Source organism: Helicoverpa zea, chromosome 7 (genome assembly GCF_022581195.2).
Source record: "Helicoverpa zea isolate HzStark_Cry1AcR chromosome 7, ilHelZeax1.1, whole genome shotgun sequence".
NCBI classification, from domain to species: Eukaryota; Metazoa; Arthropoda; class Insecta; order Lepidoptera; family Noctuidae; genus Helicoverpa; species Helicoverpa zea.
The window spans coordinates 1703951-1727008 of NC_061458.1; positions in this window are offsets into that span (position 1 = coordinate 1703951).

Consider the following 23058-nt stretch of genomic DNA (forward strand, 5'->3'; position numbering starts at 1 on the left):
TGACTGTTAATCAAACACACAAAACACGTTACTTTTTTATGTATATGAAATGGAAGCTATAGCTTCTATATCTATATATAAGCTGAACTCGCAGTGCCTATCACTTTTTTTCCAAGGAGTCACTATTCTTCTCTCATACAAAATGACTTACAAGTATGTATAGAAGGCATACTTAAAGTGCAACCCGTTTTATCGATAGACTATTACCTATAAAAGACCTGTTACTATCGGAAGACATTTATCCGCTCATATGAAAATTACACCAGCTCCTCTATTCCCTATAAACTATAAAGCCTACTTTATCCCCTGCTAGGCTAGTAATTGAATAGTGTAAGCGTTTAGCGCGTACTACGGAACTGCTTTTAAAGCGAGCGCTAAACAATGTCACGGGTTACGTATAGCTTAATCGATGTAGATGGGTCACCTACGCTACCGGCGCACACTGCCTTTTTTGGTGTGTGGTATAAGTAATCAGCTCTAAACGGGGAAACTGAAACATATTTTTGGCTAGGTTGTAATTTAAACTTGTTGCTCGTTTGAACGTTGGTCAAACTTTAGGGATGCTTTTGTTTAATATCATTTGTCTAGCCTTATCTCAAACGATGTTGGGGTTGGCTTCCAGTGTAACTGGATGCTGCTGAATACCAGTGCTTTACATGGAGCGACTGCTCACTTAACTTCCTCAAACCGATACTCCTTTGTAAGACTGGGTGGCAGACTTTCTGACTATCCATTACATATCTCATTTTCACTCAGCAGTGAATATTTGTGATTTTTATTTATTTTGTCTGGCTTCTTAAACAACGTGGTAAAGTCATTTATGCGTCAAATTATTTCATTAGGACTTAACTTTTTAGGGAGGTTTTAAGGAGTTTTCTTTTTATAGCCTGCCGCTTATAACTTGGAGGCACAACAAACGCCAGCCAGTATGTAGGGCAGGTTCGCGTTATTTTGGTTCGCGTACGTACACCTCGCTACCCTGAAGGTAATTGCGCAAATGCGGATCAGGCCTTACGCTACGGTGGCTTGCGGCGGCCGACGATTGCGATTTTTATACGATTATGGATGTTTTGAGCGTTTGTTTGTATGTCTACGACATAAGAATTATTAATGGAAGGTGCTATTTCTGTATGAAATTAAAGATTTTAGTATTAAATCCGGCTGATAATGAATTTATTACACTGCACTCGATTTGACGACCACATAAAAATGGTAAAAGATTTTTTGTCATTTTAAAAATAAATAGATAAATAAGAAATCTCAATAATAAATACCTACTTAATTTACTCATTTTCCTATGGAAATTTTCTGCTATATTTATTGAGATGTCCTACGACTATGGGGAAAACCAATGAAACAGTAGAAGGATCGAGTGAAAATATGGATAGAAAACATCAAATCCTCAGAATGTATGCGATCACTTCAAACCTTATAGAATTTGCATATTCTTCACTTTTCTGGTACACCATTTTAAACGTTTTTATGGTAACTTTTACATACGCCAATATTCTTCAAAAGTAGGCAGGTAAAAAAGGACCGAGAACTGTCGACGAGCATGACAGAGACCTTTGTCCAGTTGTGGTCAAGAAAAGGTCCACTTATCAAGGCCCTCAAACCGAAACAAACGCTCCTGTCATAAATCCACATGATTCAATTTCCTTTCATGTCAAAAGGTGTTTAAGGAAATAAATATTGCGGTCCGGAATAGGGAAATGGGCCAATTTCCCATGCTATTATATCGTTACGTGTCCATATTGTTATTCGTGACCATTTATTGGCTTATAATACGAATGTGAATGCTCAAGGTACGATAAGTATTGGAGCTGTAAATACTGGTAGAAATATTTATAGCTTTGTGTTTTTGTTTGACACGTAAATTATATTGCTACATGCTATTAGGAAATTTATTTAAATGCAGTAGGTACGGGTAAATGAAAAATAAAGTTTTTACTTCTAAAATGAAAACTAATTTCGGTCGAATAGGATGAAGGCTACATATTTTATCCGGGTGGCGTCACGAGATTCCCTTTAAACGCAGAAAAACAGCTTATCTAGAGTTCTTACTTATAATGGTCTGCCTATTTACCTCATAGGTTAACTTCTAATATACATAAATAAAAATAAGATGGTTCCAAAAAAATCTTCATCTTCGCTGCCCACTGGAAGCGTGCCTAACTTCAACCAAAAACCTATTGCTTTACCTAATCCATGAACGCCAACAAACTTGAAATTCTGACTGTAAATCTAAATGAAAAGTGAAAATTGGCAAGCTCAGAATCAATTGGTAGGCACGCTGCGGGCGACCACAACTCGCTAGTGAGTTTCAACTCATTTAACTTGCGCTGAGCACGGTTCATATCGATTCCGATAGCTTTATTTATGACGATGTAAGTCTAAGTTTATGTGAAAAAGTATTAACTTGAGGTTGGTTTGTTTCGAGTTTTTTTTAAAGTTGGATTTTGGTAGTTTCGATGTGGTAAGTTATTAAGTAGTACCTAAAAACTAGAACTGTAGTAACTGTTTTTCAAATAAATTCAAGTTGAAAATACCGACGATATGTTACCGATAGTATACTTTAGTCAAATTAAACGTTGTTTGAAATTACAGTTAATAGAAGAAGTTGTGACATAATGATTCACACATTGATCGAACATGAATTAAAATAATGTTGACACTAAAAATACTATTAAGAGATTCAATTCAGCACTCAAGCATAACCTTAATGAGTGCATAAATATTTGATAACTTGCAAAATACCTACAGGCTTTAATATTCAGATTTAATACACGAACTGAATCGCATGTCGTTTCAGTTTCATGATTGGAATTTAATTGGTCCGTCCCGCTTTCATTACGATTTGCGTTGGTAAACATTTTTAATATTATAAATGTATTTGTGAGTTTGGTTACATCTTTCTTACTTATTTTTAAATATGTAAACAACACTGGATAAATAGATGGTACAATTTTTGGTTCGCTTTTTATATCAATGGCATACCTAAAAAATGTTACATAGACGTTCTCAAATAAAAATAGAACTTTAAAGACAATAATGAGTTTTATTCATTCTTTCCGTTTCTCAACAATTACTTACAAATTCGATACAAGTTCGAAGTACAACAATTTCGTCACGAATCGCGACAAATTCGTCACAAAACAACGATTATGTCACAGAGTCGCATATCGTTCGTCCGCATGATTGGAATTTAATTGTCCCGTTCCGTTTTCATTACGATTCGCGTTTGAACATTTTTCACGGCGACGGACGTTTGGACGGCAGAAACGCCGGACGAACGATAAATTCTATTTCATACGGTTTGTGTTGTTTGTTTGTTGTATTGGAGAACATGTGTGAAAGGTTTTGTTAGAGAAATGTGGGAAGAAGGGAATTTTAAAGTAGGGGGTAAGAATATATTGCGAACATAAACTTTAAAGGCTTTAAAACTTTAAAGGGGATTATTTTTGTAATGTCAAGGACCGTTAACTTTGTCTGCCGCGCTTTTACGCCAAGCGCTGCACCGATACGTATGAAATTTGTGCACGGGTAATCTGGAGCCAGAGATAGGACTGAGGCTACTTTTTATCCAAGTGCGAGAAGTAGTACCCTCGAGACTCGATAAGAACAGCGAGTTAATCATAATTGTGCAGTCCAAATGCTAAACATATGTTTTAATCGTTGTTTCTGACACATAAATTAGATAGCATCAAAATCAGTCTTAGAGATAATTAGCTTGGCCTGTAATCCCGGCTAATCACTAATAGCTGTATTATGTTATTCAGTCACAGGTGAATTAACTTGCTTGTCCAATGATCATACTATATATAGATGTACCCACTAACTATATTATTTTTATAACATTCACTTTTTGCTTTTTTTTAACATCATAATCATCATCTTCCTGCACTTGTCCCTTTATTTAGAGTCAGCACATGTCTTCTTCCGTACATTTATGTCTCTATGTGTATGTGTATGTTGACAATCCCCTCATGTATAGTTATCGGCACGAATCTTGAACTCTGACCTACATCTGCGCAGAAGTGATTTATTAGCAAAGAACCAATCCCGAGTGACGGCTATGACGCGATGCACTGCGGGCCAATCACCGCTTTAGCCCGCCCCCGCGCCTCACTTCATACCACAAAAGGGACCCAATAAATGACTTCTGCGCAGGTGAAGGTCAGAGCTCAAGGTTCGTGCCGATAACTATAGGTAATGATAACCATTGCAGGTATGAAGTATATAAATGTTGACCATTTTGGACATGACTCTGGAAAGCTAAAAATTTTTTTTTTTTGTAAAAAAAAAAAACGATTTCTAACAACACTGAAAAGCAATACTGTTAAATAAATCGCTTTAGAAGTCATGTCAAAAGGTTGCTTCTAGAGTCTAGAGCATTTACCAAAATAACTTTTCTTTCCACTTTTTATAAAAGTATTTTTCTCTGCAATTACATAAAAATTACTTGCTATTACCGGGATGAAATGAGCATTCCCTCGTTTGACATAAATACACCTTTACCAACACATGAATAAAATAACAACACATTACACCAAGCGTTAATCACCAATTAAAAAGCTAATGTGTTTTAAATAATCTTCGCAATTACCTAGTTGACTGTCAAATCAGCAACATTTTGTTTTCAACCTTGGCTTCGGAACATTAGGGGTAATTTTAGGCACACAATAATATGATTAGCTTGCTCGGGTTTTAATGTTACAGGTCAAATTATACGACTTTGAAGCTTTCACGAAACAATGTTATTTTTTGTGTAGGTAAAAATGGCTGGTTTGGAAAACATTTGGTTGTGTTCTAAGTTTGGGACGGTTCTATGTTAGGTAGATAAATTATTGTAATTGAAATAGTCTTTTAGTTGTCAGTGTTAAATTTATAGTTAAATAGAAGCCTATTGAGTATGATTCACACATTTCGAACAATCTATACCTACAAATTTTATAAAGCTGAAGAGTCCTTTTCTGTTAATTTGTAATTTAAGATTTGCAAGCCGCCAGCAAATCGTACAGGCGTAAAATGCCCATTTTTACAAGCATTACATAATATCTCCATGCCATGCAGTCATATTCGACAAAACCAAGTGAATTTGAGTTGTTTGTTTGAAGCTAATCTGAGGAACGACCGGTCGGGTTCGATTTGTTTATTCTTTCAATTTTATATAACCCTAAATCACTAACAAAATTAATTGATACCAGTACGACAAAGATAAAATACCGGTAAGCCACCCAAAACTCAAGCAATTATCGGTTATTACAGGTATTTTCAGCACCAGGCTTTGTCGGCAATCGTTATGTAAATGACGTCGGGACGTGGTAAACACACTGTAATTCTCATTGAGTGCCGCATAATTGAAGGAAATGTGCTTAAGTTATAATTTTAATGTACTGCAATGGGTTTAAATGTAAGCAAAGGTATTTTGTATTGTTTAGTGTGATACTAAAGGTTTGTTCCTGTTTTTCTTAAAGGGATCGATTGATATTATCAAAAGGAATTTTGGGTCGTTATAATAAAAATCGACTTCATCCTGCATTCGGATAAAAAGTAGGCAGCCTATATCCGTCTAAAGGGTATCACCTATCTTTATGCTGAATTTTATCTTTATTGGTTAAGCCATTTTAGTACGAAACCGTAATCAAGAAACTATACTATTGAAGTCGTGGTGACCTATTAGGTAAAAGACCAACCTCTGACATGATAATGATGAAAATTATACAAATATACTCAGAATGTTGAATGATTAAATAAACCTTTTTATTTTGATATAAATAATAATGTAAAAAGTCCAAATTAAATAACGCTAATAAACAAGATTGTAAGTCCATCACAATTATGCTGATTTCCCAATTGTTCTGCAGTCGTCATTACCGTAGCGAAAAGTACGGTGTTCAGCAATGTCGGCCCGTTTGACAACCCTTAATGATTCGCCCTCGTTAACAAGCTAATAATTTTCATTGTGGAAATTAATTAAGGGAGGCTAAGATTAACGTACTTACAGTGTTTATTTTGTTGCTGTTTTCGAGTGAGTTTATTGAGCTGAAGCTGAAAGGGAAGTGTGTGTTGGTGTGATTTCGCGGTTTCACTCGCGTCCCGAGGGTATTATCCCGCAGCTAGATAAAAAGTAGCCTACGTCCAGGGTTTCTTCCGTATTTGTAATATTAGTATGCACTAAAATAATAAAATGTTTTTAAATTAAAGTTTAATGATTTCCAGTTGTTTAATGAATCTTCTGCCCTCGGTATCGTCAGCGGCTCATGGAAGCTTCTTTATGCACTTGAATAAAAAGTAGCCCAAAGCTATTAAAAAAGTAGTTTGGTAAATCAGACCCAGTAATTCCTGAGGTTAGCACTTTCTAGCAAAAGTAACATTCAGCTATATAATACAAAATTCAGATGCTTAATCTGTTACTATATAAATATTATTTTGATAGTTATTTCACCAAACCCCGACTATAGTATCAACGTGCCTCGATTGTATTGAACGTGGAAATGTAACCATTGTGTGAGTGTTTCAGTCTAGACCTGCATTGTACACTATTAATAGAGAAAAGGGAACAATATCTCGTACACGTGCCGGACTTAAAACTGACCTAGATTTTAAAGATGAAAAATATCTTGATTGTCAACAACTGTATTTATTTGAAGAATAAATTATACAAGAAAATGAGGATAACTCAAGGCAAGTGACGAATATATAAGGTGCTTTAATATTACCTGCCAGGACTTGAATGGGGGGTTGTATTGCGTTTATAGATTACAATAGTAAAGATAAATAATTGATTATTTGTCATATTTTTTTTCATACCAAAAAAAACGTATTTTGACTTAATTTATTAGTTTAAAACCATCCAGTAGTGTTGCGCGTTGCCACTCGTGCAGAACAGATAGAAAGAGATAGCAGTTGTTTTCATTGACGAACGACACTACGCGCGTAATTTGTGAACCACGTTATGCAGAGTAGAGCTAATGTTAATTTAACTTGTTTAATATCGCAAATTAAATTGACTGTTCCGGGGAACGAAATTTCTTCACTATTGTAATCTATAAACGCAATACTACCTCCCATTCAAGTCCTGGCAGGTAATATTAAAGCACCTTATATAAACCGTCAAAAAGGTAAAGTGGTACCGTAGCCCTTAAACAGTTCAACTGATTTGGTTGAATATTACTTGATGAAAACTGGTCCATACGTAATGAACAATACATAAATTAATAAAGGAAATAAATAGAAAAATAAATAAGTACTAAAGTATTGAATAGGAATGTACCTATGTATATCGGGTCGGCTTAGTATATCGGGTGTGTCGTTCATAATCACATTAAATGAAATGCGTTAATGTACTGGTTGATATATGTCGATTAACACAAAGAAAAAAGAAAAATACGTAAAAATAAAAAAATGCATTTTTCAAACAAAGTAAATAGAATAAAAATGTGCGAAAATTAGAACACCATATAGAAGTCAGTCATTACAAACAGCTGAAATTCTCCCTTGAAAACTGACAGCTGTCAACTGATCAAAACATTCGATACTCCTAACTTTATCTCTGCTTTACACATGATGTTGTAAATTATGAAAACGAAAAATGAGTCCTGTGGCTAAACCACTGAATGGATTATGTTGTTTTTTTTTACAATTCGCTATAGAATATCATGAAGTACATGTGATAGAATTTAATGTGATTATGAACGACACACCCGATATGCTGCATTGATTTACAATGCAATTGGTTTTAAATCTGTCGTCAAATCGTGTTTTACTATATAATACTGGCCGTCTGATTTTATTTTTAAAGGGTGTCTTAGTTTTTTTTTCATAATTATCTCATTTAAATTAACATGAGACTTAACCAACTAACTTATTAACCCTCTACTCCCACAGCAATGACCAACACGGCGAGCTAACTCAATCAGTTTCATTCCGATTGACAAACAATTGCCTACGCGCGGTCGCCCGACACTGCCAATTTACTGTAGTGAGCGCCCGATTGACGCCCATTTGCATGACAAAGACTGGCTGGTTGTGACGTCACACATCACGGTGACGCCATGATACTGACGTGCAAAATGGCCACTGGGCCTTTGCCTTTTTCTGCGGCCAGTGACATTTTCGGCCAGGCTTTTTGTGGGATTCTTATTTTAAAACTTTGTGTTTATTTACATCTTTGTGGTGTTTGGCATTTGTTTTTGATGTTTGTTACACTTATATCAATTGACAAACAATTGCCTACGCGCGGTCGCCCGACACTGCCAATTTACTGTGAAGGAGTGAGCGCCCGATTGACGCCATTTGCATGACAAAGGCTGCTGGTTGTGACGTCACACATCACGGTGACGCCATGACACTGACGTGCAAAATGGCTACTGGGCCTTTGCCTTTTTCTGCGGCCAGTGACATTTTGGTCCAAGTTCTTATTTTAAATTTTGAATTTATTTTTATTTTTGTCGTGTTTGGCATTTGTTTTTAGGATTCGTTTACGTCGTACTTTTGTTTTGTAAATGAACCACTTTATGCTTATGGGTCAGTCTGTTCTCCTGTGTCAAAATCAAAATTCGTTTATTCAAACTTGGCTGCAAGACAGCACTTTTTGAACGTCAGGAATTTACAATAGACAGCTCCCAATAGTAGTGTCAAGTTACCAATTCAAACACTGCCACTTCAATTGTCCTTTGGGTTTTCACGACCATGGTAACTTTTCTAAAATCATCTTTTTGGCCTTCCTCTTCCAAAATCATTCAACCCATTCCCTCTCATTACTACCTACTTACACCTAAGTATATATATTACAACGTACAGCATTCAATTTGAATAGAATATTGAGTTACATCTGATTATTGATTCCAGTAGGCAGACACCTGTCGTGGGCCTAACAATAGATACTCGGAGTAACCACACAATACGTTGTCGACTGTATCGAAGAGGGTGCAGGGGTTCTGGAGTATGAATGTAACAAAGCATTAGATAGATCTTGAGGAAATATTTTGAAATCGGATCTAGAAGATGGTAAACCTACCCGCAGATTTGCTGTAAAATAAACAATTAGTTATGAATTATGCAATTATGTTTTATTTGATCTCTGAATAGTATACATAGCAACTAAGTGAGTCGAGCGGATTAGTAGTAAAGGTATAGGAAAATAGATAAACAAATGGAATTGAATGAGGAAGTATATATTTTTTAATTGACTTTAAAGGAAACACACTTGCATTATTTGTAATTGATCGCTAAGTTGACAAATTGCTGGATAAACATTACTTACTTAGATTTTAATACCAAAACGAATCTCCTTTAGTTAAGTTCTAGTTAAGCTTACCTACGCTCTTCATGACAATTTTTAGCTACCAATCCAACCGCAACTAAGCGCTCTATAACATTTATACTCTAACACATGTATGTAACAACGTGTAGGCGCCGACCATTAACCACTCGAGGCTTTCAATCTTACTTACAATTTAGTGAGGACTGGCTGGCGGAATAGCCAGGTAGATTGCTCCACATGTACCAATCACCGTTTCAACGACATACTGTTACAATACTACTAGAATATATGTAAATGTGTCTCTGTTTCGAAGGACACGTTAAACTGTAGGACCCGACTGTAGGAAAAGTCGTGGTGGCCTAGTGGGTGAAGGACCAACCTCTTAAGTATGAGTGCGTGGGTTAGATTCTAGGTCAGGCAAGTACCAATGCAACTTTTCTAAGTTTGTATGTACATTCTAAGTATATCTTAGACACCAATGACCGTGTTTCGGAGGACACGTTAAACTGTAGGACCCGGCTGTAGGAAAAGTCGTGGTGGCGTAGTGGGTAAAGGACTAACCTCTCAAGTACCAATGCAACTTTTCTAAGTTTGTATGTATATCTTAGACACCAATGACTGTATTTCGGAGGACATGTTAAACTGTAGGTCCCGGCTGTCATTGAAGATGCTTGGCAGTCGTTACGGGTAGTTAGAAGCCAGTAGGTCGGACACCGGTCTTACCTAGGTGTATTGGGTTGACCTGGTAAGTGGGTTGAGGAGGTCAGATAGGTAGTCGGTCTTATAAAACAATGGTACTCTGCTGCATCCGGTTAGACTGGTAGCCGACCCCAATATAGTTAGAAAAAAGATCGGGAGATGATGACCCACCCAAAACAAAAATGTGAAAGACTGCCAAGTTCGATAATATGGGAATGCTTCGCCTATAAAAGAAGTGAGATCTGAATAAGTACCAAGTTCCATACACATACCTCAGTTAACAATAGTTACTTTTTAGTGATGTTACTTGGCAAGTTTTCACACACCTTGTTATAAACCTACTAAACGCAATGAATCAAGTATTTAATTTTATATTAAAACTTGCCAAGTAACATCATTAAAAAGTAACTATTTTTAACTGAGGTATGTGTATGGAACTTGGTACTTATTCAGATGTCACTTCTTTTATAGGCGAAGCATTCCCATATTATCGAACTTGGCAGTCTTTCACATTTTTGTTTTGGGTGGGATTTCATTTATTTTTGTAAGGTTGTTTATTTTATTTTTTTCTTATTATTAAGTTAGTTAAGGAAATGTCTCATGTATACTATCTTTCAGATTTTTGAATATGCACTATGCTTCTTACAAAGAAATGAACTAGATCAACTAAATGGACTAGATTTACCAACTGACTGACACGACATGTTATCATATATTATGTTCTTGGATCAAAGTTACACATTCGTTATTTTCGAAAGTGACTCACACTTGGCCGTTTTCAGATTTTTTCTTTACTTTGACTAAATACAAACCTTTGTAACGAATTTTAGATCGGTACGACCATTCGAAGATATATTATATAAATATAGATAAATTTAGTTCGTTTTAGTTCCTTAGGGGTATAAATTTACACTGAGTATTTTACACCTTCATTATTTTGAAACCGACTCACACTTGGCCATTTTCTGATTTTTCCCTTTACCTTGACATAAAGACCTACCTCCATGCCAAATTTCAAGTCAATACGACCATTGGAAGTGGTCTAGGTTTTTGATGAGTGAGTCAGTGAATCAGTGAATCAGTCAGTCAGTCAGTGAGTGTATAGTAAAAATAGCGATTTTCTGACGTCAATATCTCAAGACCTACAATAGGTATATTAATGAAATTTTGTATTTTAGATAAGTGAGGGGGTTTCAACAGATACTAGAAATTTGATATGCGTAAATAAAATAGATTTTGAGTTATAGGGGGGTCGAATTTGGCCCGAAATGGTTCGTGTAATATAACCCACGGCCGGTGTGTCGCTTTTTTTTGCTCGAACTTGGCGGACACACTGCCGTGTGTCTAGATAAGTAAATGTTCGAGGATAAAGACTATTCCGCTAAAATATTGAAAAAAACTAAATGGTCTTCTTTTAGTAATGACGATGATTTTTCTGATGTGCTGAGACGATAATATTTCGCAAATAGCATCATAAACATAATTTAATTTGCATATTTAGTCTTTGAACAAGTTTATCTCTTGTACATGTGACAAAGAAAATGTATTTAACTTGATTATTTAACACAAACTTCACTGAGCTGAGGTCTGAGTTCATTCCTAAAGTAATCCTACAAAAAATAAAAAAGGGTCCACCCCCAAACCTTTAATAAACAATTCACATTTTAATATGCAAAAGTAAAATAATTAACAGTCTTTAATATTCCGCTAGCACCGTATTTGATGACAAATGGTCCTTCTTAACGTTGTCAAATGGGCTACGTCTGGCCAATGTAAATTAGTTATGAGTCATACAGACTTCAACTGTATACAACTGGAGACGAAGTTAAATTGGCTGTTAAGGAAAGTTAATTAAACTGAATTGGGGTAATAAATTTTGCTGTGGTTTCTGCTGTGGATGGTGCTTAGGAATATTTTCATTTGGTTGTGGTATTATCGCTGTAAATCTAGGGCATATTTTGTAGTCAGAGAAAGAGGTAGGTAAGTAAACTTGAAAAATAATTTATTTACATAAATATTTACCGAAGAACAAGTAAGTATTTACAGTAAAAGTTAAAACTATACAAGTAAAACCTAAAACTAGAAAGCATAAAAAAATCGTCCCCATCGCTGTCGACTGAGAGCTTGCCTAAGATGCTGGCAGTTTTACCTCGTTGGATTAGTATGGCGATCCAACGAGGTAAGGAAATAAGTAAATAAAAGCATATTTGATAAAATTTCTGTAAGTCTGGATGAATCAATATAGCTATGTCCGAATCGATCCTATATTTTTTTATGTCGCATATGGTTGACTATACTTATAAGTTATAGTCTTACGTACATGTTTGCACAACAGTTACCCTAAAAAAAAAACATTTGAATAAATACGACATTTACCATACAAACTTCTTTGTAAGGGTGCGTCCACATCTGGCGAATGTGCCGCGAATGCGCAGCACGCGAGCCGATTGCGAGCCGTCTGCGAGCTGCGCGCGTGCAGTCACTGCAATAGTTTGGTGTGCCTCTTTAGCGCAACTCATGCAAGACTCGTATAGAGTGCGCGAGCGGCGTGCGATCTGCGCGCACTGTTCTCGCCCTTACAGTTCCGTATACTGGCTCAGTACTATCGAAGATGTCAGACGTCGCGCGCCGCCTGCGCGCTGATCGCGTACGGCGCTTAGGTCGCGCGCGAACTGCGCGCGGGCGGCGCAGAAGCGGCGCACGAACAAAAATGCACGCGCGCAGCTCGCGGGCAGGTCGCAAACGGCTCGCGAGCTGCACATTCGCCAGATGTGGACGCACCCTAACGTAAAAAATGAGAAACTATTTGTCGCACATTCTTTCCAGCCAGAAGAAATATTCCCAAGAAGGTCGAATGCCTCAATAAAAAAGAGGTTCAAAGGGAAAAAGGTTACCCAACTCATTCGTTCGTGTGTACCCATTACAGCGTTTACAGCGATTTTACAAAGCGCTTTCAAAATGAGAGTCAGTTCATTTAACATATTAGGTTAACCGCCGCTTCAGCAGATTAGCTGCTTTATTTATTTAGTTAAGTATTTGCGTTGTGCTTTTGTTTTGTAAGCTGATATTTTACTTTAATATCGTTGACGAGTGATGTGGTCTGTTCTGTGTTTGATTGCCGCAGACATTCATTTGTTAGTCTACATTTCGATTACTGGTTATCTTAAAGGTCAATGACCTTGATGTTGGTATTTTCATCTTTCGCTTGATCGTTGATACAGTTGAGATAATTTTGAAAGATAATAAACCCTCATTTTGGCAATCATTTAAGACTTCCTTTAAGTCTGCCTAAAATTGAAAAGTGAAAATGTTCTGTACATCGCATTTGCTTAAGTAAAAGTTGAGATTTCAATAGAATCTACAAGAGTTGAAAACCCGAGGTTTAACCGATTTTTTATTTGAAAGCAATTGCTCTTCCGAAGCTATAAAACGTTTTATCGTACTACATTCCCCGGAGATCACCTGTAAACTTGGCTCTAAGAAATTGATCTTACATTTTTCTTCTTATAGAAAAACTTGCACGTTTAAGAGATACCGCTTAAACAATAAAAAAAATCTTCTTGGGTTATCTTAAGCCACACTTTATACCTAACCTTAATAAAATCCCATACCAACCTCCTTCAAATTAAACTCCTAACTTGTAAAACTCCAACAAACTTCATTACGTAGTACAATTCATTTTTATGACGAATGTTGGAAATTTTGTTATTTTTCCTGGCAACACTAAATTGCGGGCAGGTGCAGGTCGCTATTACCCTGAGAGTCAATTAAGGGAGCTAATGGCTCTTGAATCTGGACTGGAATCTCATTAGGGGGCTGGATTATTGGCTATGTGTTTGTTATTCTCGACTTTAAACGGTTTATTGAATAGGATTTTGCTAATGGAGGTTAGATGGTGAGAATTTTCCTTCTGGTTTTATTTTGCCACACTGAATTTGGCAGCATCTTCGAATAAAATATACCACACTGCGCGGTGAATATGGATAAATCTTACCAGCATGAGAGAGGCCTTTGTCCAGCAGTGGACGTTTTACGCTGTGACGAGGAACGAAGTTGACTACTGATGACTTCGTAAAGGTTAAAATGTACGAAGAAGAAAAATAAAGTCGTCAAAGGTTCTGAGATGGTCAACAATCATCAAAATTGTTGAATTCGAATCGTTTTGAGTTTATATCGGATTTTGGTTGTTGAATTTTGATATTATTGGCATTTCCTATTGACATTGTCTTGCGTAATTTAAGAAATATCTTTTGAAGCGAACTTTATTAATTTTCAAAAGATAAACAATGAAATGATAATACTTTCGCTCGTGTTTATTGACCTTGTTATAAACAGTATGAAGTACAGTTAGAAAGAATGCCCTAAAATCAAAAACTAATAGAAATTGATGAGCTTTTAATAGCTTATGCAAATAAAAAGAAAACACGCAAATGCTTTCAAATGCATTCCGATTTACAAACATTTGAAAACGACATGAATACGTGAACATTTCAATTCTTGTTTGTTAAAAATATTCTCCGCCATATTTATGTGTGCTCATTGAGGCAAATACGTGAAATATGTAACATTTTCTTTTGTACTCACCTTTTAGAAAACCACTAGCGTTTCAACTGGGTAGCTTTGAGGGTGAATGAAAGTTAGCTTTGAATGAAATATATCTCTTGATATAGTCATCTTTATTTGAATGAAGGTTTGTAAACTCAATGATGAGCTCGTTGGTAAAAGATATGATTGCGTTTAATGTATGTACTGTGAATGAAAATGTATTACTGTTGGTCTATATGTACCGCTGTTCTAATAGTGGTCGTAACCGAGATTGCTATTCACCGGACCCTCAGGTTTGATTCCTGGGTTTTCGGATCAAAGTAGTTTGGAGTCTAGAAGTTTTATTAGCATTTAAGTTTTTTACAGCCGATCACGCTATTCTCTGTGAGCGTTGTGCACACCTGTAACTAACTTATTTACACAGGACTAACCATCATTAAACTATATATGCGAAAGTAATTGTAAATAAGTTGTTGGTGTGCCTTGTAAATAAATAAATTTAAAAAAAGTTGGTGATGTTACACCCCCGTGCCTGAGTACGGCACGTGAACCGGGCGTTTCCAATTGTAACCGGTTCTTAGATAGCTTTAAAATGCTCCTTGTATTCCTTTGTCCATAGGCGTATATGGTAAATCATAAACTATCAATACCACCAATAGCCCCCCAAAAGAGACCCACAACAACCATAACAGTCCTTTTAAATTCCGTCAGGTCCTGCGGGATTAGCTCGATAAAAGTTTCCATTTGAGCCGGAGATGCGTAACGAGCCTCTTCTCGGCTGCTGAATGAAGGGCCTCCTTTCGTATTCATGTGATCCCACGTGCTGCTCACCGGGAAAGGGGTTACAGGTCGAAGGGAAGAACTGCTAGCGGGGAAGGGTTAAGGTGTAGTGACGAAATCAGTAGTAGTAGTGTCTCTGTAAAGTTTTTAAGATGATGAAATGATAAGGAAGATTTTTGGCCACTTTTAATTTTCCATGATAAAGTTCTCAGTAGTTTTATCGGTATTTGATCTTGAATAAGTTTGTAAGAAATATTAATTCTGAGTTTTCAATTTTAGGTTAAGAACAATGATAGTGAGATTTTTCAGTCGAAGCTCGTGTTTTGGATTGATGGCGTTTGAGGACAACAATTAGTTGCTTCTGCTTACTTGAAGAAACCCAAAACCCAGATCAACACTTTCGGAAATATCGATGTAGTGGTCAAAAAATATTTTCTACCCAATGCTTGCATGTAATTGTTCAATGTAAGTGGCAATACAAGTGCAAACTCCCAAATGAAAATAAGTAAATTCCAATATTAATACAGTTCACAATTTGTGTTATTCTGAACATTTGTTCACATCAAATTATTAAGGGTCTCGCTGTGAACCTTTACGGGACGATGAAATATTGTTTTAGGGCGAGAAAAATCACTTTCGAATTTTGTCGGAGATTCGAACGAAATTATTTTACTGGATACCCAAAGCTATGTAGGATGGAAACAAATAATTGGGTCATGCAATTATTTTGTATCTACATTGAGAAACCAACATGAACACACACACATAAAAATATACAAAAAACAGCCGTGCCATGTGTTTCCTCACTTATAGGAATCCACATCATGCGTAGACCATTTAGTTAAAAAGTTAAATTATCAGCACTTTTAAGTCAGCGAATTTTCCGATCAGTTTTTTACACGCGACACATTTCGATAGGTAAATATATAGCGCTGTTTCACTCGTCATCCATTCAGTAGCTTTGCAAATTGTTTCGGAAAACGAAAACGGAAGGAATGAGTTACTTATGTAACAAATACTCCCATAAAGGTCTTTCGAGGAATCAAACATCAATTTTATCCCCACATTGTTTACCGAGTCCCAGTCTGCGTTTTAGTAGGAAATAGCCGATATCCGCCTATGTCTTGCGTCGAACCACTCTAAGCTTTGCCCTGTCAACTCCTAGATGAGCGGTGTATGAACAAAATGCAATCTCTCCGCCGCCGCTTCAAAGACAAAAAACATTCACATGAACCAACATTCAAAAACACCCTTACTACTTTGGCAATAGAGCTCAAAGTTCCTTGGTTCGGTGTCACTGAAGTTGGTTTCGTTTGAGATTTTAAAATGTATGTTGTGAATAAAGGTTTATTTAGGTTATCAAATGGACACCAGGTTGACTGAAGTTGGGCTATTTCGGTCGTGGAGTGTCATCTTTGCATTATCGCGCTATATTTTCTTAGGGGTTCGATAAAGCTAAAGTTCTGCTTGACACGTAACAACGTTCTAGGCTATATCAGAACTAAGAGAAGAAATCCAGATTTTCAAAATGAAGTCTACAAATAAAAATATCTTAGACGGCATTAATTTCCAGATATTTACTTCATTTTTCTTCTTACAAAAAAGTAACTAAAACTGTTCAAGCATGAAATTATTATACCTTTAACGAAAAAGAGCGATGAAATATAAATACAAACGCAACCAATAACAGCTAAAATATATTTCGCCATCCTTTCCCCGTTTTCGAAAGACCTATTTACCGATATAAAAATAAAAAAGCGCCTTTTAAATATTCATAACACACCGATATAGGGAACATGGGAATCCACTCAATATTCGCTGCGTGCATACACGATCTACTCAGAAACGAATCGTTCATGGCTTAGATTATGTACCGATGGATACGGACTGGTATAGTATGTAATTATGTTTCATGGTTTTGTGTCAGCACTTACTGAATGAGGTATGAAATATGAACTAATCGCTACTTGTACTTGTATAAAATAATTGATTATTACTTACGCTATTATCTGGCTAATCTTTTCCTTCCTTAATTATATTGGGGTCGACTTTTAGTTTAACAGGACGCAGCTGAGTACCAGTTTTTTAAATGGAGTGACTGCTTCCTCAGTCTCAGTTACCCAGGCAACTCGAAACCCCTTGGTGAGATTGGTTGCTACTAGGCACGTTAAAATTTAGTAGACCCAGGCTGTCACTTGAACATCTTTTCGGTAGGTTCCGTAACGCCTACCAAACTACCCGAAAGCAGATAATCTGTTTTTGAAGTGCTTTTTGCTATACCAGTGGTTCTTAACCTTTTAGTCATGAGGGACCACTTTAACTAAAGTTTGTCTTGCCGGGGACCACCTCATCGGTTTACCTAAATTAGCACTCTGCTAAACGCATGTCGGCAGTTGTGTAGGTAAGCAAATGCAAATAAAGAAAAACGTGCCTATGTAGTTTCGAAATGCGCGAGCGAAGCGAGCGCGAAACTTTTATCGGACTTAAACCAAATATTACGTAAAATTTAGCCCAAACGTACTTAACTTTTTGTTTGTTGACAGATGCAAAAATAAGGGCATATCGTTTTTGAATACGCGAGCGAAGCGAGCTTGAAATTTTTATCGGACTTAAAACAAAAATTACGTAAAATTTAGCCCAAACGTACTTAACGTTTTGTTTGTTGACAAATGCTAAAATAAGGGCCATTATATCGTTTCTGAATACGCGAGCGAAGCGAGCGAGAAATTTTAATAATTTTTTATTTAAGACTCAAAACCAAAATTACGTAAAATGTAGCCCAAACATACATTTTCATGAATGGGGGGACTAGGTACGACACAGCCAATATACGTGCATGCAAAAACCCCACCTCGCAATTATAAGTCAATAAAAATAAAGTTAGATAACGTATAGCAACGTCGCGAAGCTTCGCGGATCACTTGGAATGCCTCCAGGGACCACCAGTGGTCCGCGGACCACCGGTTAAGAACCACTGTGCTATACAAATGGATTCAGTTCCTTTAATTTGAACCAATGCAGAATAAAGTGACAATACAACATCGACTATCATAAAATTAAAATTATACGTTCATATCCACGTGCACAGAATCCACTGCCACATAAGTACGGACAAGTGCACATTGACTGCGAGATGCATTGCAGTCCGCATGCATTGGTTTGTTGCAAATTGTTTACTGCGCTCCATCTATTTGTTGGATTGCAAGCTGTTTTATAGCTTTTACGTGATTTCCTTCTAATGTTGTTTTTGTAGTATTCAAGGTAGGAATGTTAGGGGAAGTTAGGCTTTAATGACAGGGCCAAATATCTTGGTTAAAAGGGTCATAATTACAATCCAGGCATTTTAAGTTCACGAAAATGATATTTTTGCAAATATCCTGCTCAGACATTAATAAAGGTCAAATATTTGTTCGTTGTAAAGGTATCTACAAAAGACGCATTTTTTTCTTAAAAACCGGTTAGTTATAGGAATTTCTAAAAGTATTTGCTGTAGAATTTTTTTTATTAAAATCAAAACAGGTAAGCCCAATTTTGTCTTTTCAAATCTTAACTATACTAATTTCTCAGCTTTACTTATCAGCCTTACTTCACCTCTATTTAAAGTCCCAAGACATAAACATTTCACAACTTATCAACACAACAACTTTCTACCTATTCCTACAATGATCTATCTTCTCTTACAACAAAACACTTAAGATTTCTTTTCTCGCACACATCAGGCAGTAATTACGAGGCTACAGCCAATAGCTGCCACTTAACAGCCAATCAACCTGTTGATTGGAGGTCTTGACGGCTTCCGACTCGATAAGGACATCGCCTTGCCAGCAAACATAGGATATGAAGCGGTTATTACTTGTTTATTCCATGTTTTAGGGTTAGCTTTTACGTCGATGACTTTTAGTGAGGACATATTTTCGGTGACAATATAAAAAAGTTGACATGGAAAAGATTTATAGAACGAAAGACGATTTATGAAAGAAGTAAGGTTTTTAATAAAGTTTCTAGGAAAAGGGTCTGCGCTGCATGAAACAGCTTGAATAATCGGAATACTTATCCACGTATCGTCATTTATTTTCCCAACTTGGGGTCAGCTTCTAGTCTAATTGGATACAGCTGGGAATTGGTGTTTAAGTTGATGTGTCTTAAATTATTACCCATATACGAATGAATCTCGCCCAGCATTGTTTAGCCTTCTGATTGGCTGTTAGCTAACTCTGAAACTACATAGAATCAAACAACGAATCGTAAATATTCAGTACATCATTTTATATGAGTAGGTGGTTATTGTAAAACTGCCAGCCACAACATTGTAGGGAGGAATAAATATGCTGACATTGTTTGGAGACAACCCCAAACTCGTTGCGTGTCGACGTTACAAAGTCAGGTTTATCACCCCTTCAGTCGATAGGGTTGTCAATAGCTAATTAAATGAGAAATGTTGAAGGAAGTTAATAACATGTTGAGGATGATGGGAAGTAATCGAATGTCGTGTTGAAGAATTTTTATTAAGGCCCATGAAATATTTGAGTGGGTTTTTTATCGATAAATGTTTATGAAAACCGTGAACGGGGAATTGGGAAGAATGTGTGGTTGGAGTATTGTTGGAGTAATTTATAATAAAGTTAGATTGATTTGATTGCAAAGTTGAAGCAGCAATGGGCAGGGTACATAGCTCGTGGCAAAGATGGCTGAAGGGGCAGAAAAGTTGTGGAGTAGCGACTACAATCCGGAATACTCAGTGACGGCAGGCCTGCCACTAGATGGAAAGCCGATCTGACCAAGGTCACCGGGAAGCAATGGATGCGGGTCTTCAGAAAGACCGAGCTAGTGGTGAACATTGGGGGAGGCCTTTGTCTAGCAGTGCACGTCTTTCGGCTGTAAAGACGATAAACACAACTATTTTCTTATATTTTTCTGTTCCCACTTTTTTTTTACATGACAACCCTAACTGCGCTGAAATCAAAGCGTCGAGTTGCGAACCACAAATCTTATTGGGTTAGCGAAACATAAAAGGTAAGTATAAAATATTACAGCAATGATACTTGTGACAATTGTTCCGAAAGGTTATTTACATTCAGGTATATTTGTTTGTTATTTCTGCTATTGTATTTTTGATTAGAGTGTCCGCATAAATCAAACGTCAGAGCGATTATGCTGTGGCATAACGTATAAACCCTTATGAGGATGACAGTATATTCTATTAATGGAAAATTTTCTTAAAAAACTCTGAAATTCGGAAATGGAACTACATAAACGACTCTAGAAGGCCTGTACCCTTGACTTCAGGTTACCAACTTCTAATGTATGGTTGCAATTTTAGAATTCCTATGCTTTGGAAGTTAGGCTATTTCTTTTTCTTAACCTACTTAGGGCTGATTTTTCAATCGCCAGATAACTGTTATCTGACGAATATGGTTGACGTTTTGACAGATTTTGTATAGAAAATACGTCAAAGCGCCATATTTATTCCTCAGATAGAAGTTTGACTGATGACTGAAAAATCAGCCCTTACTATAATTCTTTAATATAAAGTAGGCAAGTACGAGCAATAGGTATATTAAATATCTAGAAAGCTAACAATATTCTCAGTGCAATATCGAAACGAAATTATTATTTCTTTCGTTAGCAGCTTCCTATTCAGTTCAAAGAACAGCGATTAATATTAATATTGATAAAGCTGGAAGGGCTAGTGGCGGATATAGGTCAGGACACTACGCCATCTTAGTAAGTGTTTATTTTAAGTTTACTTAGTTCATTTTAAAATAGGTTAAATATTGAATATATATATTTTTTTACCAATTTTCACATTGATTCACACTTATTATGCTACACTTATAAAAACTGCCTCGTTGGTCTAGCTGTCGCAAGTGCGGCTGCTGAGCACGAGGTCTCGGGTTCGATTCCCGAGTCGGGCCGAAATCGCTTTGTGGGTTTTAGAAGACTTTCACAAAGCAGCCCGGAGCCTGGAAGCTGGTGATTGATACACCCGTGCATCGGAGAGCACGTAAATGTCGGTCCTGCGCCTGATCTCTCTCCGGTCGTGTCGGATTACCGTCCCATCGGGCTATGAGAGTTAAGGAATTAAATAGTGAGTGCACCTGTGTCTGCGCAAATGCTCGTGCACTATAATATGTCCTGCGCAGCTGGCTGATCTCCTTAAATGAGAACAGCCGCCGTGGCCGAAATCGGCCGTGGACGCCATATATAAATAAAATTAAAGAATAACAGCTTTTAATTTCAAGCAGTATCCATATACCGAAACACTATGATTTCAGGTTTTGTGTTTTTGTCTGTTTACTGGCTAATTTATGAATCGGCAGGACTAATTTTGACGAGACTTTCACCGGCAGACAGTTAACAAACAGTAAGTAAGGCTACTTTTTACCAGAGTGTAGAAAGTTCCCTATGCGGGCAAAACCACAAATGTAAATAAAATATTTCAACAATATTACACTGGGCGGAATATAAATTAGGGGCACAATAAGAATTTGATGAAAATATTTGCAGCTCAACTCGGCTGCTGTGGCCGCCGCAGTGTGTACCACAATAGTATTAAAGTTAAGCTTAAGTTCGGTCTAAGTTTTAAGTAATGGCGGTGGACAGTAATAATGTCGGGACACCTTTTCACACACGGTCGGTTAGCCCCATGGTAAGTTATTTATTAACTTGTGTTATGGGTGCTAACACAACTGATAAACTACATATAGCTACATATATACATATTTATAAATACATATCATAACACCCAGACCACGGCCAACAAGCATGCTCATCACACAAATATCGACCGAACCGGGAATCGAACCCGGGACCTCAGGTTCGGCGGTCCGGCATGATGATCATTGCGCCATCGAGGTCGTCACAGTTTAAAAACATCACGAACATTGCTCGATATCTACACTAATATTATAAAGAGGAAAACTTTGTTTGTTTGTTTGGTTGTAATGGATAAACTCAAAAACTACTGGACAGATTTTAAATATTCTTATACCATTAGAAAGCTATATTATCTGCGAGTAACATGGGCTGTATTTTATTATCCCGGTGCGGGCAGTAGCTCCCACGGGACGCGGGTGAAACCGCGGGAAAACGACTAGTATATTATAACGAAACGAGAAATTTCAATTTTTTACCAGATTCATATGATGCCTTCATTTGACACAAAACGCAGAATATGGCTATCTGCTTAAAAATGGTGCGTACTTTTAGTCGGCCGATAGTTTGTTCGTTCTTGACGTTAAATGGTGGCACAAAACAACTCAAACTCAAAATCAAACCCATCAACAACTTTAATACGATCCACTATCACCTTAAAAAAACTGTCACCAATCACCAACTATCAGCCGAGAGTTCATTTCGCTTTAAAAACCCGTCAATCCGGTTATCATTCCGCTTAATCTTATAAAAGGGACCACAACAGTCAAGTAAAAGTCACAAGCATTATTATGCAACAATATGTAGGCGGCTACAGTTTTGCATCAAACGAATGGCTTGCACAATACAATACAATATGGCGAATATTCGACATGTTGACAAATGTATAATGTAACTAATGTGAGTTGTAGCTTAAGATGGCATTAATTGTTAAATAGCCAAAGAAACTCCAACTGCCTTTGTATTTATTAAATCTGTAGTTAGGATTTTCTTCCTATGGAAGACATTTTCATAGAGATGGATATCGATGGTTCGAAATTTCCTAAATAAAATCACACCGATATGTCATAACTGTGGACGCTAGTTACTCGTATCTAAACCTAAACGTACCT